A 16,222-nucleotide genomic window follows, 5' to 3' on the forward strand; every position below is an offset into this window, starting at 1 on the left:
TCCCGCAGCAGCAGGAGCCGCAGCACGGCTACACTGTCTGCTGCTATTAAGGAGCATGAATATTCAGTGCTCCCCACGCCCCAAGGTCGTGGGGAGCAGTGGATATTCATTTTCTTTAGCAGCGGGGAAAGTGTAGGCTGCAGCGGCGGCTGCTGCCGCCAGTGCCCCGCTCCTCTACCGCTACCTACGGGCCCTCAGGCTGCACTGCATTATTAACAGCCATGATTGGTCATGCAAATCACTGCATGGGCTCAGGAATACTTCCAGAAATCAATGTCTGTGAGCACATTTGCCAAGTAATCCACAAATGTAAGGGAAAGCACAATCATGCAAAGAAGAAGCCAATATCAGCACAATCCAGAAACTCTGCCGTCTTCTCTGGGCCAAAGCTCGATTATAATGGTAATGAACTGAAGCAAAATGGAAAATGTTTCTGTGGTTAGATGAATCAAAATATGAAATTCTTTATGAAAACTACAGACGTCGTGTCCTGTGGACTCAGGAGGAGAGGGACCATCCAGCTTGTTATCAGCGCACAGTTCTGCAGCTCTGCTGGTTGGGGCTGCATTGGTGCCTATGGCAGGGGCAGATCACTCATGAGAGGTGCCATCACTGTTGAGCATTGATAGAGGTGTTAGAACAACATCTGCTCCATTCAGACACCGTGTATTTCAGGGAAGACCTTGTATATTGTAGCCAGACAATGCTACACACACTGCACCCATCACAGCAGCATGGCCATGGAGAAGTGTTGGTAAGGAATCAGCCACCGGCAGTCCAGACCTTTCACCAATGGAAAACATTTGGTGCATTATGAAACAAAAAATCCGGCAAAAAACTCAAACTGGAGAGAAGCAAGAATCCAACAGCAGACAAGAATGGGACAACGTTCCTCCCCCAAAACTGCAGAAATTGTCTTATTATTTCCTAGACGATTACAGGCTGGTGTAAAAAAAAAGAGGAGATGCTACACAATGGTGGTCACGGCCCGGGCACAACTTGTCTAAGATGTGTCACTGCCATCAATTTCGAAATTAGTCAAGTTTTCAAATGCAATGGCAAAAATTTCCAATGTTCAACTTCTGATCTACTGTATGTCCTACAGTGGTGGCCAAAAGTATTGGCACCCCTGCAATTCTGTCAGATAATACTCAGTTTCTTCCTGAAAATGATTGCAATCACAAATTCTTTGGTATTATTATCTTCATTTAATTTGTCTTCAATGAAAAAACACAAAAAGAATTGTCCTAAAGCCAAATTGGATACAATTCCACACCAAACCTAAAAAAAGGGGGTGGACAAAAGTATTGGCACTGTTTGAAAAATCATGTGATGCTTCTCTAATTCATGTAATTAACAGCACCTGTAACTTACCTGTGGCACCTAACAGGTGTTGGCAATAACTAAATCACACTTGCAGCTAGTTAACATGGATTAAAGTTGACTCAACCTCTGTCCTGTGTCCTTGTGTGTACCACATTGAGCATGGAGAAAAGAAAGAAGACCAAAGAACTGTCTGAGGACTTGAGAAACAAAATTGTGAGGAAGCATGAGCAATGTCAAGGCTACAAGTCCATCTCCAAAGACCTGAATGTTCCTGTGTCTTCCGTGCGCAGTGTCATCAAGAAGTTTAAAGCCCATGGCACTGTGGCTAACCTCCCTAGATGTGGACGGAAAAGAAAAATTTACGAGAGATTTCAACGCAAGATTGTGCGGATGGTGGATAAAGAACCTCGACTAACATCCAAACAAGTTCAAGCTGCCCTGCAGTCCGAGGGTACAACAGTGTCAACCCATACTATCTGTCGGCATCTGAATGAAAAGGGACTGTAGGATACCCAGGAAGACCCCACTTCTTACCCCGAGACATAAAAAAGCCAGGCTGGAGTTTGCCAAAACTTACCTGAGAAAGCCTAAAACGTTTTGGAAGAATGTTCTCTGGTCAGATGAGACAAAAGTAGAGCTTTTTGGCAAAAAGCATCAACATAGAGTGTACAGGAAAAAAAAAGAGGCATTCAAAGAAAAGAACACGGTCCCTACAGTCAAACATGGCGGAAGTTCCCTGATGTTTTGGGGTTGCTTTGCTGCCTCTGGCACTGGACTGCTTGACCGTGTGCATGGCATTATGAAGTCTGAAGACTACCAACAAATTTTGCAGCATAATGTAGGGCCCAGTGTGAGAAAGCTGGGTCTGCCTCCGAGGTCATGGGTCTTCCAGCAGGACAATGACCCAAAACACACTTCCAAAAGCACTATAAAATGGTTTGAGAGAAAGCACTGGAGACTTCAAGGTGGCCAGCAATGAGTCCAGACCTGAATCCCATAGAACACCTGTGGAGAGATCTCAAAATGGCAGTTTGGAGAAGGCACCCTTCAAATATCAGGGACCTGGAGCAGTTTGGCAAAGAAGAATGGTCTACAATTACAGCAGAGCATTGTAAGAAACTCATTGATGGTTACCGGAAGCGGTTGTTCGCAGTTATTTTGGCTAAAGGTTGTGCAACCAAGTATTAGGCTGAGGGTGCCAATACTTTTGTCTGGCCCATATTTGGAGTTTTGTGTGAAATGATCAATGATTTGATTTTTGCTTCATTCTCTTTTGTGTTTTTTCCTTGCAAGCAAATTAAATGAAGATAATAATACCAAAGAATTTGTGATTGCAATCATTTCAGGAAGAAACTGAGTATTATCTGACAGAATTGCAGGGGTGCCAATACTTTTGGCCACCACTGTATATTCTGGAGTGATGCACCATGACACCAGGGTTTCATAGTCATGGATTGGTTCCAAGAACAATGAATTTTAATTGTTTCAGTGGTCTTTACAATCCCCAGATCTTATTCCTATAGAGTATTTTTAAGATGAAGTACTATGGGCTGTTCACAGAATACCAATTCCTCCATCTGATTTGCAGGAACTGCGATAAACTCTGCATTGGGCCAAAATTACTGCAGAATGATTTTAACACCTTGTAGAATCTATACCAAGAAGAATTGCAAATAGTGCCTGCGTCACAGCTAGCTAGTAGTGGGGATGAGTGGCACTCGCTACATTCTGTGTAGTCGACACCCCAAGGCTGTAAAGAGGGCCAAAGTGGATCAAGGTCTATTGGAGAAAGGTCCAACTGATATTAATGTTGTTTGCCCAAGAGAGGGAGACCAGCCCTACTACATGATAGTACCACATTAACAGCTATAAATGTAGGAGCAGTAAGCAATCAGTGCCATCAATAAAATCAATGCAACTTTTTACTAAATGCTACAATGGCTGATTGTTGGGACAATTACCAGATTGTATAATTAGCTTTAGATATTTCCTGTCTACCTCATCATATTCATAAATTTCTCTCTTTTCTTCCTCTACTTAAGGGTCAGTTATTGTCCAACGAGGCGCCACATACCTCAAACATCACGAAGCCGATCGGCAGCCAGTCACCATATTTGTGGCGGTTTCTGCTGGCTTGCATGAGAGATACAACCACGTTTACTCCGCTCTTGAATACATTACATTCAGTCACCGTTATACTATACAGAGGATTCTTGTTGAAGAAATCTAAAGTGAAAGTGATGCGATTATATCTTTATATATACAGAAATATGAAACAAATAATATAAAAAGTTGCAGTAAAGACAATGAAGAGGCTGTATGATGTAAGAAACAAGAGTTTTGTACAAAGAAACAGCACCCATTTTGCTTACAGGCTTTGTCTGGTACTGCAGCCATAAATAGGGAAATAATGCTGCCATTTCTTAAAGGGGTGGTCTCACCAAAACATTTGTGGCTATTTGCTCTATAATTGCATATGAACACTATGGAGGGGCCTTCCTATCTCAGGACCCTACTCCATGAGCCAGAACATTCTGGCAGATTCAGTTCATCCTTTTATTACATTCATAGTCATTCACCTGACTTATCACCATGTAATACTAGCTGGCTGTCTGTTGAGGGTGCCCAGAGTGGAACTTGAATAGCTCAGTTTATTGTCCCACCGGTCACATTCTATAAGGGGTTATCTCTGATGAGATGACCCCTTTAAAATAGTATAATGTTCCAACTATAGAGGTCCCCAAATCTGGTCAGAATTACCTTTACCCATATTATTCCAGGAAATGTTCTCTTTTGTCCATTGGCTTCGGAACATATGTTTGCACCATTTCTTCTGCTGATCTCCTCGATCAAAAAATCAGGAACTTGGTTGCAGAGAATGAGTTTTGAAAATGTATTAATGAAATCCTCCCAGCGTATCCTAAAAAAAAAATATATATAATGAACTGAACAACATGTAGTTATCAAACAACTGTGGAATTTCTGCATTTAGAGTTAGAAATTGACAAACAGATAAAGGCCTTGATTCAACACAGCTTTAAAAGTTGCAAAATTTTGGTGCAATGCAAGGTTGTGTTAAAATTTTGCGACTATTTTTCATCCAGCTCCGAGAAAGTGAGCAGAGCGGAGGCGGGTGAGATGTGGAAGTGATAATCCCACTCTCAAATTTATTGGGGAAAGTGGGCTGTAAGAGGGATGATGATGGGTCCTCCACCATCTTACAAAATTTAAGGACTTGTTGCACAAGTGCCCCATTGTATATCTGAGTGCTGTATACCATTAAGTGAGCATTGTTGTTAGGTAGCTGGATTGCTGCCTATGTCTCTGCCAATGTCTGGTTGTCTGCATATACTATACATCTCTGCCATTAACCATTTTGTTGCTGCAAATCCTGGACTGCCTATACATCTTCAGTTTCTGTGTATATGAAACACTCTTGGCTCTCTGTTTCCTGGCGTTCCGTGCTCCATTTATCTGCCTGCCAACCTGCATACCCTTCTATCCAGGTCCTTGCTAATACACGTGCCATCCAGCAAGTCCTGCCCAGTGTGCAATCATCTTCAGTCCACGTTGTTAACCCAGACCTACAGCTTAGAGAATCAACTTCACCAGTTAAGCCTGCAACCACAGCATCATTTCTAAGGCTCTCTTCATAGGTCCATATAATACCGATCCCGAAAAAAAAAAAACGGTACTGGTGTTATCAGTGCTTTGGATTAGTGCGCCATCAGTGTGTCATCAATGTGCCATCTGTTTTTTCTGGTATGGATAAAGAAAAATCTAATTCAAAGCTTCTCCTATACTTTGCAATGTTAAAAACGAACAACACATGGATGCCATCCGTGTGTTGTCCGTGTTTTACACCCATAGATTTGTGTTGGCCCTTGTCATCCGTGCTGCTGGAAAAAAAAACGGACACGTCTCCATGTGGTTTGCACAGACACACGGTCTGTGAAAACACACCGACATGTGTGCAGCACCATAGATTATAATGGGTAAGTGTGGCATCCATTAAAAAAATGGATGCCACACATACCGCAAACAAGAACATGTGAAGGGGACCTAACACAGTTAGGTATGCACTATACCTCATTCATATATGTGTTAATGTGTACAACTATTTATTTTTTCCCATTGTGCCAAATGATGCTGTGACTAAAGTGCAGCATATGTGCAATATATTTAGGAATCCCGCATGACTGATGCAAATAACTAACTTGTTTAGCGGGAGGAATGTCACAGACGTCTAAGGTACTGCTCATTAGGAGAGAGGGATTTGTACCGTGTCCTTTAAAGACTAAATGCATTAAGGTGCTGGTAACATGGCTGTGTCAGAGGATAGCATAGGGTCTACATTAGAATGTGTTCCCACACCTCTGATAACATGATAGCATAAAAAGTTCCTGTATTCTGCCAATAGGGGTCAGACACATGTAGACAAGCAGCCTGGCTGCAAGAATTGACCTGTACAGTCAAGAAGAAAGAGTCTGCATCATAGCTAGCTAGTAGTGGGAGTGAGTAGCAATCACTAAAGATGGTGCGCTGTCCCAGGGCTGTAGAGAAAGCCACAGAGGAGCTAAAGATCTTGTACTGACACCAGCACTCCTGAATGAAAGCACCACCATTATAGAGACAGGACAAAGAGATCCACCACAGAGGGGAGCACAGAAGTTCATTTCTTTGAGAAGCAAAAAGCTACTAAGGAGATTGTCAGCAATTTGTATAAATAGTCACAGGCTCTCAAGCCCAGTGTAGGTATAGCTGCCAACTATCTACCGCTGTTCAAGCCTTTGCCTCTTTTGAGTATAATTGTCAGACATTTTATGCATAAAGTTGTTGAACTGTCTCCTGTGTATGTCTATGTAGCGCCCCGATGGTTCGGTCGCTACAGAGGTATTGCACCTCAACCAGAGGTGTGATATCCCACTCCCGGGTAAGGATGGTGTGTGGACCGGGACTCAGTTAGCTGCATGCATCACACACACCCCATTTCCGGGGGACAGCTCAACGGTGCTCCCATTAGTACAGTAATGCAGGCACGACAGAACATGTCCCTGGCTGGAGTGGGGAGGGGGGAGGAAAACCCAGTGATGTAGGAGCAGGAGGGGACGGTTTCTGGGCATAGGTAGGAGCCCATTGGTTGCAAGTCACCTGAGCTCACACACTAGGGGAAGGTATATAAGGTGGGCACCATCTTAGTTCAGTTCAGTCAGTGGAGTGAGAGAAGGAGTTCAGCCAGAGAGGGCTGACAGGGAGCTGTGGCTCAGTCTGGGCCCAGCTCCACGAGGCAGGCCTAGGGTGAGGGCCGGAGCCAGAAGAAAGGAACAGAAACAGAAAGGAACAGAAACAGAAAGAAACAGAAAGGAAAAGCAAAGAAAGAGAAGTACCCAAAGTGTAGAAGGGCCCAGAGACACAAAGGCAGAAGGAACCCTAAGGACCCAGGAGATTGCGGGTGACGGGTTGGCAGAACAGGGTACCGGATCCCAAGTTGGTGGAGGTGCCTAATCCTTAACCAAGAACCGGAGGTCGTGATCATTTACTGGTGCGACCCCTCACTACACCTACTAGGAAGGCACACCACATAGGGTCAGGGAAGTGGACACCCAGTCCTCCCAGGAGAAGACCCGAGGCAGCTGGACAGAAGTAGTGTCACTGGTGGGGCGTGTCAACTTTTGGCGTAGTCGGCAGGATTGTGACCAGCCCGCCACAAACGGCTATTGCGTGCCTGAAAAAGACTTTGTACTTACCTGAGTGAAGTTTCCCGCCATTCGGAGCCGTTTCCCGCCATCTTCATCCGTTTTCCCGCCATCAGACGCCATCTTCGGGACGCCGCTCGGGAAGAAGAGGGGCGTGGACGTAAAAAAACGCGCGAAGTCCGAAGCCCCGCCCCACGCACTGACGCCGCACAAGGTACTGGAAGGAGCCTAGCGAGCGCTGACATCAGCAGCGCGCGACGCCAGGTCCTCAACGCAGACCATCGTGAGCGGAGCCGCGGCCTACAGAAGAGGATCGCCGGAAGGTAGGCCACGGTTAACCGGGGGGGGGAGGAAGACGTCAGGAATGGAGAGCAAGAAGGCGGACCGGCAGCAGACTAAGCTGCCCAGCATCAGCATTGCCCCAGCCGTCGCGGGTTCCGACCAGCGCCAGGAGAAGACGCGTGACGCAGGAGCGGTCGCGGGAGCAGGTAAGAGGAGTCTCCCTGTCCCAGACGCTGCCAGCGTCAGCCTGCTCCCGGGCCCCCTGGTGGAGCCTCCGATCCCGGGCGTCATCAACAGCGGCCCTCTCCAGGCCCCACCGCAAGGCCCACTGCACCGCGGCGCAAGGGGCTGGTATGCCCTCAACATCCACCGGGTGGGCGCAGAGAGTGACACTTCAGAGGGCCCGGACGGGTCTGAAGACCACCACCATGAGGAGCTGCAATATCACTACGGAGAGAGTCAAGAGGGCCAGGACTGGCCTGAAGACTACCCGGAAGAAGGTGCGCAAGGAAGACACCGCTACTGAAAAGTGGCAGCGCACAAATGTATATAGTTACCCGTCAGGGTATAAGAACTGTTGTGGGACTGTTTACACTGAGAGTGTGGTCCCCGTTGGGACTGATATAGAACTGATAAAAATTGCCCCATCCCCTAAGTTACCTGGCTGGGGACTGAGAACAGCCATCCCTTTTCCCTACCTGGCCGAGGACTGAGAGCGGCCGCCCCTGTAAATAGTTGCGCTTCCTAAAGCGCCCCCTACTGGTTTTATAAAAAGACTGCAACGTCTACCTCAAGACAAATTTACTGGACTGTTGCACCTTTAAGAAGAAAGGACACCTGGTCGCAAGTTGCACGGCGGCCAGTACCCAAGAATGTGTTTTACTTGAGAATGTTTTATACTGAAAAGTTTTATATGCTGCTAAAAGAGTTTTATGGTATTTTATATGTGTAATACTTGTTAAAAGAGAAAAGTGTACTGGTAACGTTGAAGGAGAAAAGTGCCTCCCATAAAGGGAGGGGTTAAATGGTTATTGTCTTATATGCGAATGCATTCTAAAAATTTTGTATGTTTTTGAATTGTCTTTACTCTTTTCCAGCCCGAGGACGTGCTGTGGTTTACAGGGGGGGGATGTAGCGCCCCAAGGGTTCGGTCGCTACAGAGGTATTGCACCTCAACCAGAGGTGTGATATCCCACTCCCGAGTAAGGATGGTGTGTGGACCAGGACTCAGTTAGCTGCATGCATCACACACACCCCATTTCCGGGGGACAGCTCAACGGTGCTCTCATTAGTACAGTAATGCAGGCACGACAGAACATGCCCCTGGCTGGAGTGGGGAGGGGGGAGGAAAACCCAGTGATGTAGAAGCAGGAGGGGACTTTTTCTGGGCATAGGTAGGAGCCCATTGGTTGCAAGTCACCTGAGCTCACACACTAGGGGAAGGTATATAAGGTGGGCACCATCTTAGTTCAGTTCATTCAGTGGAGTGAGAGAAGGAGTTCAGCCAGAGAGGGCTGACAGGGAGCTATTGCTCAGTCTGGGCACAGCTCCACGAGGCAGGCCTAGGGTGAAGGCCGGAGCCAGAAGAGAGGAACAGAAACAGAAAGGAAAAGAAGGGAACAGAAACAGAAAGGAACAGCAAAGAAAGAGAAGTACCCAAAGTGTAGAAAGACCCAGAGACACGAAGGCGGAAGGAACCCTAAGGACCCAAGAGATTGCGGGTGACGGGTTGGCAGAACAGGGTACCGGATCCCAAGTTGGTGGAGGTGCCTAATCCTTAACCAAGAACCGGAGGTCGTGATCATTTACTGGTGCGACCCCTCACTACACCTACTAGGAAGGCACACCACATAGGGTCAGGGAAGTGGACACCCAGTCCTCCCAGGAGAAGACCCGAGGCAGCTGGACAGAAGTAGTGTCACTGGTGGGGCACGGCTGACGAAGGGATAGAAGGGAGTCCTGTGCCTGGGGGTTGATCGAGCCCCCTGCCTGGTGGACGCAGCATGGCTCGGGCGGTCTTATCTGTGCACAAGTGACCTGGATGAGAACTGTGAGTAAAGAACCTGAACTGCAACACGTTGTCTCTGTGCTTTCTCACCGCGTCAACACTACTAGTACTGGGACGCCCCGCACCACAACCACCATCATCACTCTACACTGCCCTGAGGCTATACTCCTTCCGTGGGGAGTTGTACTACACTCTGCTGCACCCACAACACCAGCCTCAGCGGTCTGCCTGCAGCGGCGGTTCATCCTGACCGCAATCCACGGGTGGCGTAGTCGGACATTAAACCACAAAAACCCTATAAAGACTGCTACTGGTTTGACCACCCTGAGCCACGGGACCGGGTCGCCGCCACGGAGACTACAACCCCCAGAGACCCGGCTCCGGGTAACCCACACACGTGCACACACGGCCCAGGGGGCGCGTCATCTACATTCTGTCCTCCATCTCTGAAATCACTCTACCACTAAGTCACTAAGGACCATAGTATCCTACTTATTTAAAGGGACACATCACCATCTACAACCATCGGTTACAGAGATTGTAGTTTTACAAATCCCATTGTGATTCATGTACTAGTCACACTGTGTGCCCCATTCTTGGCTCCACATGTCACATAGAACCTCATGGGCTCTCAGTGGAATCGTCCTGGCAAATCTCTACATTTATATAATGTCAATGATGGCCTGGATCATTAATTATCTTAATTAACTTTTATAAAATGACATGAAGTTTTATATATTTTTATACAATTGTAATTTTAATATATTTGATATTTTTTGTCCATGTTCCTTTTGTGTAGGTGAAGTTTAGATTTTCAGATAGGTCAATAGGTCTTTGAAAGAGAAACATAAAAGTTACTACTGGTACTAGAAGGTTGGAAATCCAAACCAACAACATACTAGAAGGCTGTGCCTAAGGCCACGGCCTTACTATCAGTATTTGGTCAGTATTTGGACAGTATTTTTTCTCAGGAGTGGGAGACAAAATCAGGAGTGGGTGATAAATATAGAATTGGTGACTTGTTTCTATTATACAATTTCTCTGATTGTTCCTCACCTGGTTTTGGCTCCCACTCCTGAGAAAAAATACTGACCAGATACTGACCAAATACTGATAGTGGGGCCGTTCCATGACTCTGATTCCGGCTTAGACTGACCCCACAGGAGAACTGGAGAATCTTCGGGTAGGCCCCTCTACAGGAGTAAGACCACCAGCCCATGCAACATGAGCAGTAGAAGCACAATACATTTAATTCTCTATGTATAAAGGCGACTTCTCAGTATTCATTTAACAAATTATCCAGTTTAATATATACAACCCCTGGCAAAAATTATGGAGTCACCGGGCTCGGAGGATGTTCATTCAGTTGTTTAATGTTGTTGTAAAAAAGCAGATCACAGACATGGCACAAAACTAAAGTCATTTCAAATAGCAACTTTATGGCTTTAAGAAACACTAAAAGAAATCAAGAAAAAAAATGTGGTACTCAGTAAGAGTAATTTTTTTCAGACCAAGCAGAGGGAAAAAATTATGGAATCACTCAATTCTGAGGAAAAAATTATGAAATCACGAAAAACAAACACACCAAAGGACACTCCAATACATCACTAGTATTTTCTTGCACCACCTCTGGCTTTAATAACAGCTTGCAGTCTCTGAGGCATGGACTTAATGAGTGACAAACAGTACTCTTCATCAATCTGGCTCCAACTGCTTTTTTTCAACAACATTAAACAACTGAATGAACATCCTCAGAGCCTGGTGATTCCATAATTTTTGCCAGGGGTTGTAGAAGCACAGATAAATTTATGAATGCAGGTGATATAATATTTGGATGTAGCTGAACAGTGGGCTCCCAGATTTAATGTTACTGTTGGGCTCGTAGCACCCGACTCCGACACTGCTCTGATTATTCACTTTCTAACCATAGAGGTAACAAGTGAATACATTGATTGAGCAGAAGGAATGACTCTTCAATGAATGCAACAACTTACAACAATCCTAAAATAAAAAGGAATCTCACCAGAACTCCCCATCATCATCGATTCTCTGCAGTCTCAGTCTGTCCTTCTCTCTCACTTCCTTCCATAATAGGCATCTAAAAGCAGTGAGACTTAAAATTATGTTGTTGTTTTTTTAAGGCAAAGTTCTTACCATGAGTATTTGGTGAGTTTTTGTATTGCAGATTTTTTGTATCTGTTTGGAAAATCAGGCTACTTGCATATTTTTTTATTGCGTTTTTAAGTGAATTTTTTTACATGCATTTTTATTGCGTTTTTGACGCTGTGTGTTTTATCTCTCTTTGGTGTGTCATATTTTAAGATAGGCTGCTTTGTTTTTGTTATTTCCTGGTATTTGACTTTGACAAGACCTTAGTGATACTGTCTTATGTGGATTACATGCTATTTTTACCTGCAGATTTTCTGCTTCTAATGGAGGTCTATGGAGAAACTCAGCGAACCCCTTAGACAAAAAGAAATGCTGTGGATTTCAAAATCGCACCGCAGGCCAGTTGACACATCATAAAAAAAGAAGCGCAGTGGGCAGAAGAGCTCTATAAATCTTATCCACCTTGCTGCGACTGTAAGGCTATGTGCACACGTAGCTTTTGTGATACGTTTTTGCAGCGGTTTTTCACCGCAAAAACGCAGCGAAAACTCTATGTAATCCGTCTGCCAGATATTGCAATGATAATGCTGATGTGCTGTGCACATGATGCAGAAATTTCTGCTCAGGATTACCATTGCGGAAAAAAACACATCATGTCTATTGTGCGCGCGTTTCCGCCACAAATTCGCTCCCATTGACTTTAATTGAACCTTTAAACTTTTAATTAAAGTTTTTCAATTAAAGCCAATGGGAGCTGCGGGTGGTATCCGGGTCGGCAGAGGAGGACTACTACTCCTCTCATCCAACCGCCGCTCCCGCTGATAACAGCGAGAGCGGCGCTGCTGGAGGGAGCAGTAGTCTCCTCAACTGAGCCCGGTACCACGCTGTTAAAAAAAAGAAAAAAAGTAAAAGTAAAAAAAACACTATACTCACCTATCCTGCGCCCTCCGGTGTCCTCTGTCTTCAGCCCGGCAGCCAGCGGTACACTGCCGGGAGCACCCTTGCTCCCAGCAGTGTATTGCGCTGCCAGGACCTCACGTGAGCGATCAGCTGACCGCTGATGTGACCTCACCGTAGGAACATTCTCAAGAATGTTCCCACCAGTACAGGTCGTGAGCTCACCAGGGCTGATCTGCTGATCTTCAGCTGATGAACCCCAGTGATCTCACTCCTGCAGCAGCAGTGTATACTGATAGGAGTGATTTTACACTCCTGTCAGTATACAATGCTGTCTTCTACAGCACTGACATCAGTGATTGCTGATATCATTACTGTAGAAGTGACCCGGATCGTCGAGGGAAAATCGTTGGCGGTAATCATGGACTTCGTCGTGATGGCGGACAGGTGAGGGATATGGTTGTTTTTTGTTTAACTTTTTTTTTTTCAGAAGATTGAGGGATTCAGGGATTGAGAGTGTAATAATATTTTTTTTAAAACCATGTGTTTTTTATTTCATTAAAATATTTTATTCTAGCCGTATATTTATTGAAATGTTGACGATAACTTTATTATGCGGTTAGTAATGGGGGCGTCTTATAGGCGCCCTCAATTACTAACCTGGGCTTCACATCAACCGCCAATACAAAGCTGACGTGAACCCCAACCCCATTACCCCACTCGCCACCACTACAGGGCAGTGGGAAGAGCGGAGGCTAAGCGCTAGATTTGGTGCATCTTATGGATGCGCCATTTCTAGGACTGCTGAGGGGTAATATTATTAGCCGCGGAGGGGGCTAGTATTCATGGCCCCTTCCCTGGCTATTAATATCAGCCAGCAGCTGTCTATTTAGACTGTTCTGGTTAGATTTTATAGAAGGACCCCACGTCAATTTTTTTCTGGGGCCCTGTATAATCTAGCCAGTAAAGGCTAAACAAACAGCTGTGGGCTGATATTAATAGCCAGGGAACATTGTTGGCTAATGGCCCCTTCCCCGGCTACTAATATCAGCCCCCAGCAGTTGGCTTTCTCTCTGCTGGCTATAAAAATGACGCGGGAGCCCAAATTCTACAGACACTATTTTCGGTGTAGACTTTTGTCAATTGCGTGAGTTGTACTATATATACAGGTGCATCTCACCTAATTAGAATATCATCAAAAAGTTAATTTATTTCAGTTATTCAATACAAAGTGTGAAACTCATATATTATATAGCGTCATTACAAACAGAGTGATCTATTTCATGTGTTTATTTCTGTTAATGTTGATGATTATGACTTACAGCCAATGAAAACACAAAAGTCATTGTCTCATTAAATTAGAATACTTTATAACACCAGCTTGAAAAATGATTTTAAAATCCGAAATGTTGGCCTACTGAAATGTATGGTCAGTAAATGCCCTCAATACTTGGTCGGGATCCTTTTACATCAATTACTGCATCAATGCGGCAATGTGGCATGGAGGCGATCAGCCTGTGGCACTGCTGAGGTGTTATGGAAGCCCAGGTTGCTTTGATAGCAGCTTTCAGCTTGTCTGCATTGTTGGGTCTGGTTTCTCTCATCTTCCTCTTGACAATACCCCATAGATTCTCTATAATAGATTCTCTCTGGGGTTAAGGTCAGGCGAGTTTGCTGCCAATCAAGCACAGTGATACTGTTGTTTTTAAACCAGGTATTGGTACATTTGGCAGTGTGGACAGGGGCCAAGTCCTGCTGGAGAATGAAATATCCATCTCCAAAAAGCTTGTCAGCAGAGGGAAGCAAACTCTGGTGTAACATCCCTGGCGGCGTGCTGGCATGGCTTACCACCTCCCACCATGCAAGACCGCCATCTTACCTATCAGTTCTGGCAGCACACTTTGCTCCAGTACCTGCTGTGTGCATGGCTCTTGTCTGATTGCTTAGGGCGGCGGCGCGGTTACTGTCTGATTCTTATAGTTCCTGTGTGCGCACTCCTAATGCGTCCCCAGCCTATTGTTGTGAGTCACTGGATTCTTAAACCCCCTCCACCCAGTAGGTGGTGCCTGAGCAACACTTTCTTTCAGTGTGTTCTGTGCAACTGAGTTGCCAGGTCCTGTCCTGTATCTTGTCTGTTCCACCACCCTGGGGGCTGTATACCCAGGCCCGTTGCCTGTATCTGTGACTTCTAATCTGTTTCCACCACCCTGGGGGCTGAATTTCCAGGCTCGTTCCTGTATCTTGTTCTTGGTTCAGTTCTTGTCTGAATAGTGTCCTAGCCCGTTACTTGTTTGTCTCTATGTTCCTATCTTCCCTTTTCCTGCAGTGTCTGAACCTGCACCTAACTCCAACTCGTTGTCTCTGTACTTCTGTCTGTGAGTTTAGTGTCCACTTGCTACTTCATTGTAAGTACCTTGTGTGCATCTGCTCTGCTTGTCTACCGCACCTGCGGTTTTGCTCTGCTCTGCTTGTCTACCGCACCTGCGGGTTTTGCTCTGCTCTGCTTGTCTACCGCACCTGCGGGTTTTGCTCTGCTCTGCTTGTCTACCGCACCTGCGGATTTTGCTCTGCTCTGCTTGTCTACCGCACCTGCGAGTTTTGCTCTGCTCTGCTTGTCTACCGCACTTGTGGATTTTGCTCTGCTTGTCTACCGCACTTGCGGGTTTTGCTCTGCTCTGCTTGTCTACCGCACCTGCGGGTTTTACTCTGCTCTGTTTGTCTACTGCACCTGCGGGTTTTGCTCTGCTCTGCTTGTCTACCGCACCTGCGGGTTTTGCTCTGCTCTGCTTGTCTACCGCACTTGTGGGTTTTGCTCTGCTCTGCTTGTCTACCGCACGTGCGGGTTTTGCTCTGCTCTGCTTGTCTACCGCACCTGCGGGTTTTGCTCTGCTTTGCTTGTCTACCGCACCTGCGGGTTTTGCTCTGCTCTGCTTGTCTACCGCACCTGCGGGTTTTGCTCTGCTTTGCTTGTCTACCGCACCTGCGGGTTTTGCTCTGCTCTGCTTGTCTACCGCACCTGCGGGTTTTGCTCTGCTCTGCTTGTCTACCGCACCTGCGGGTTTTGCTCTGCTCTGCTTGTCTACCGCACCTGCGGGTTTTGCTCTGCTCTGCTTGTTTGCCGCACCTGCGGCTCTGTTCCTGTAGCCCAGTCTGTACTGGTCCCTATCCTGCCTGCGTTCCTACCTGCCAGTACCCACCTGTCTGCATATCAGCCGTGCCTGCCAGTACCCACCTGTCAGTATGCCAGCCTAACCTGCCTGTTCCTGCATTCCCCAGTGTGGGTCAACAGCTGTGACCAGGGTCTGACCTGGAGTAGCACCTGGTCCCTCTGCTCGGTTCCTCCCTGGTTCACGGAGTCGATTGAGCTGCCGTGCGACCTTGGTCGGACTGAGTTGATACTTAGTCACGCCCCTCCAGGCACTCCTCGGTTCATGGTCCAGTGGGATCACTAACCACGCTCACGCCACTCAGTCCGGGAGTGTGCGTAACATCTGGGACCTTGTGGAGTGTATCAATGACTGCCTTCTGGACATCTGTCAAGTCAGCAGTCATCCCCATGATTGTGGAGCCTACTGAAGCAGTCTAGGGGACCTTTTTAAATGCTTAGGAAGCCTTTGCAGTTGTTTTTGTTAATTATTTTAATTTACTGAGATAATGACTTTTGTGTTTTCATTGGCTGTAAGCCATAATCATCAACATTAACAGAAATAAACACTTGAAATAGATCACTGTCTGTAATGACTCTATATAATATAGGAGTTTCACTTTTTATATTGAAGAACTGAAACAAATTAACTTTTTGATGATATTCTAATTTAGTGAGACCTGTACTTTGTACTTTGTTCGACAATTTGATTCATTTGGAGTATTTTACACACTATTTGAGTGCATCTTACGACACCAT

At 46.0% G+C, this 16,222-nt stretch overlaps 1 pseudogene; it reads right to left on the reverse strand.

Moving 5' to 3' along the window:
* The window catches only part of LOC141258283 (calpain-13-like), a 33,243-nt pseudogene that overhangs the window by 2,904 nt on the left and 14,117 nt on the right, over positions 1 to 16,222 (reverse strand).

This window comes from Phyllobates terribilis, unplaced genomic scaffold (genome assembly GCF_046119375.1).
Source record: "Phyllobates terribilis strain yellow unplaced genomic scaffold, ASM4611937v1 Scaffold_3__8_contigs__length_932513732, whole genome shotgun sequence".
In the NCBI taxonomy this organism is placed as follows: Eukaryota; Metazoa; Chordata; class Amphibia; order Anura; family Dendrobatidae; genus Phyllobates; species Phyllobates terribilis.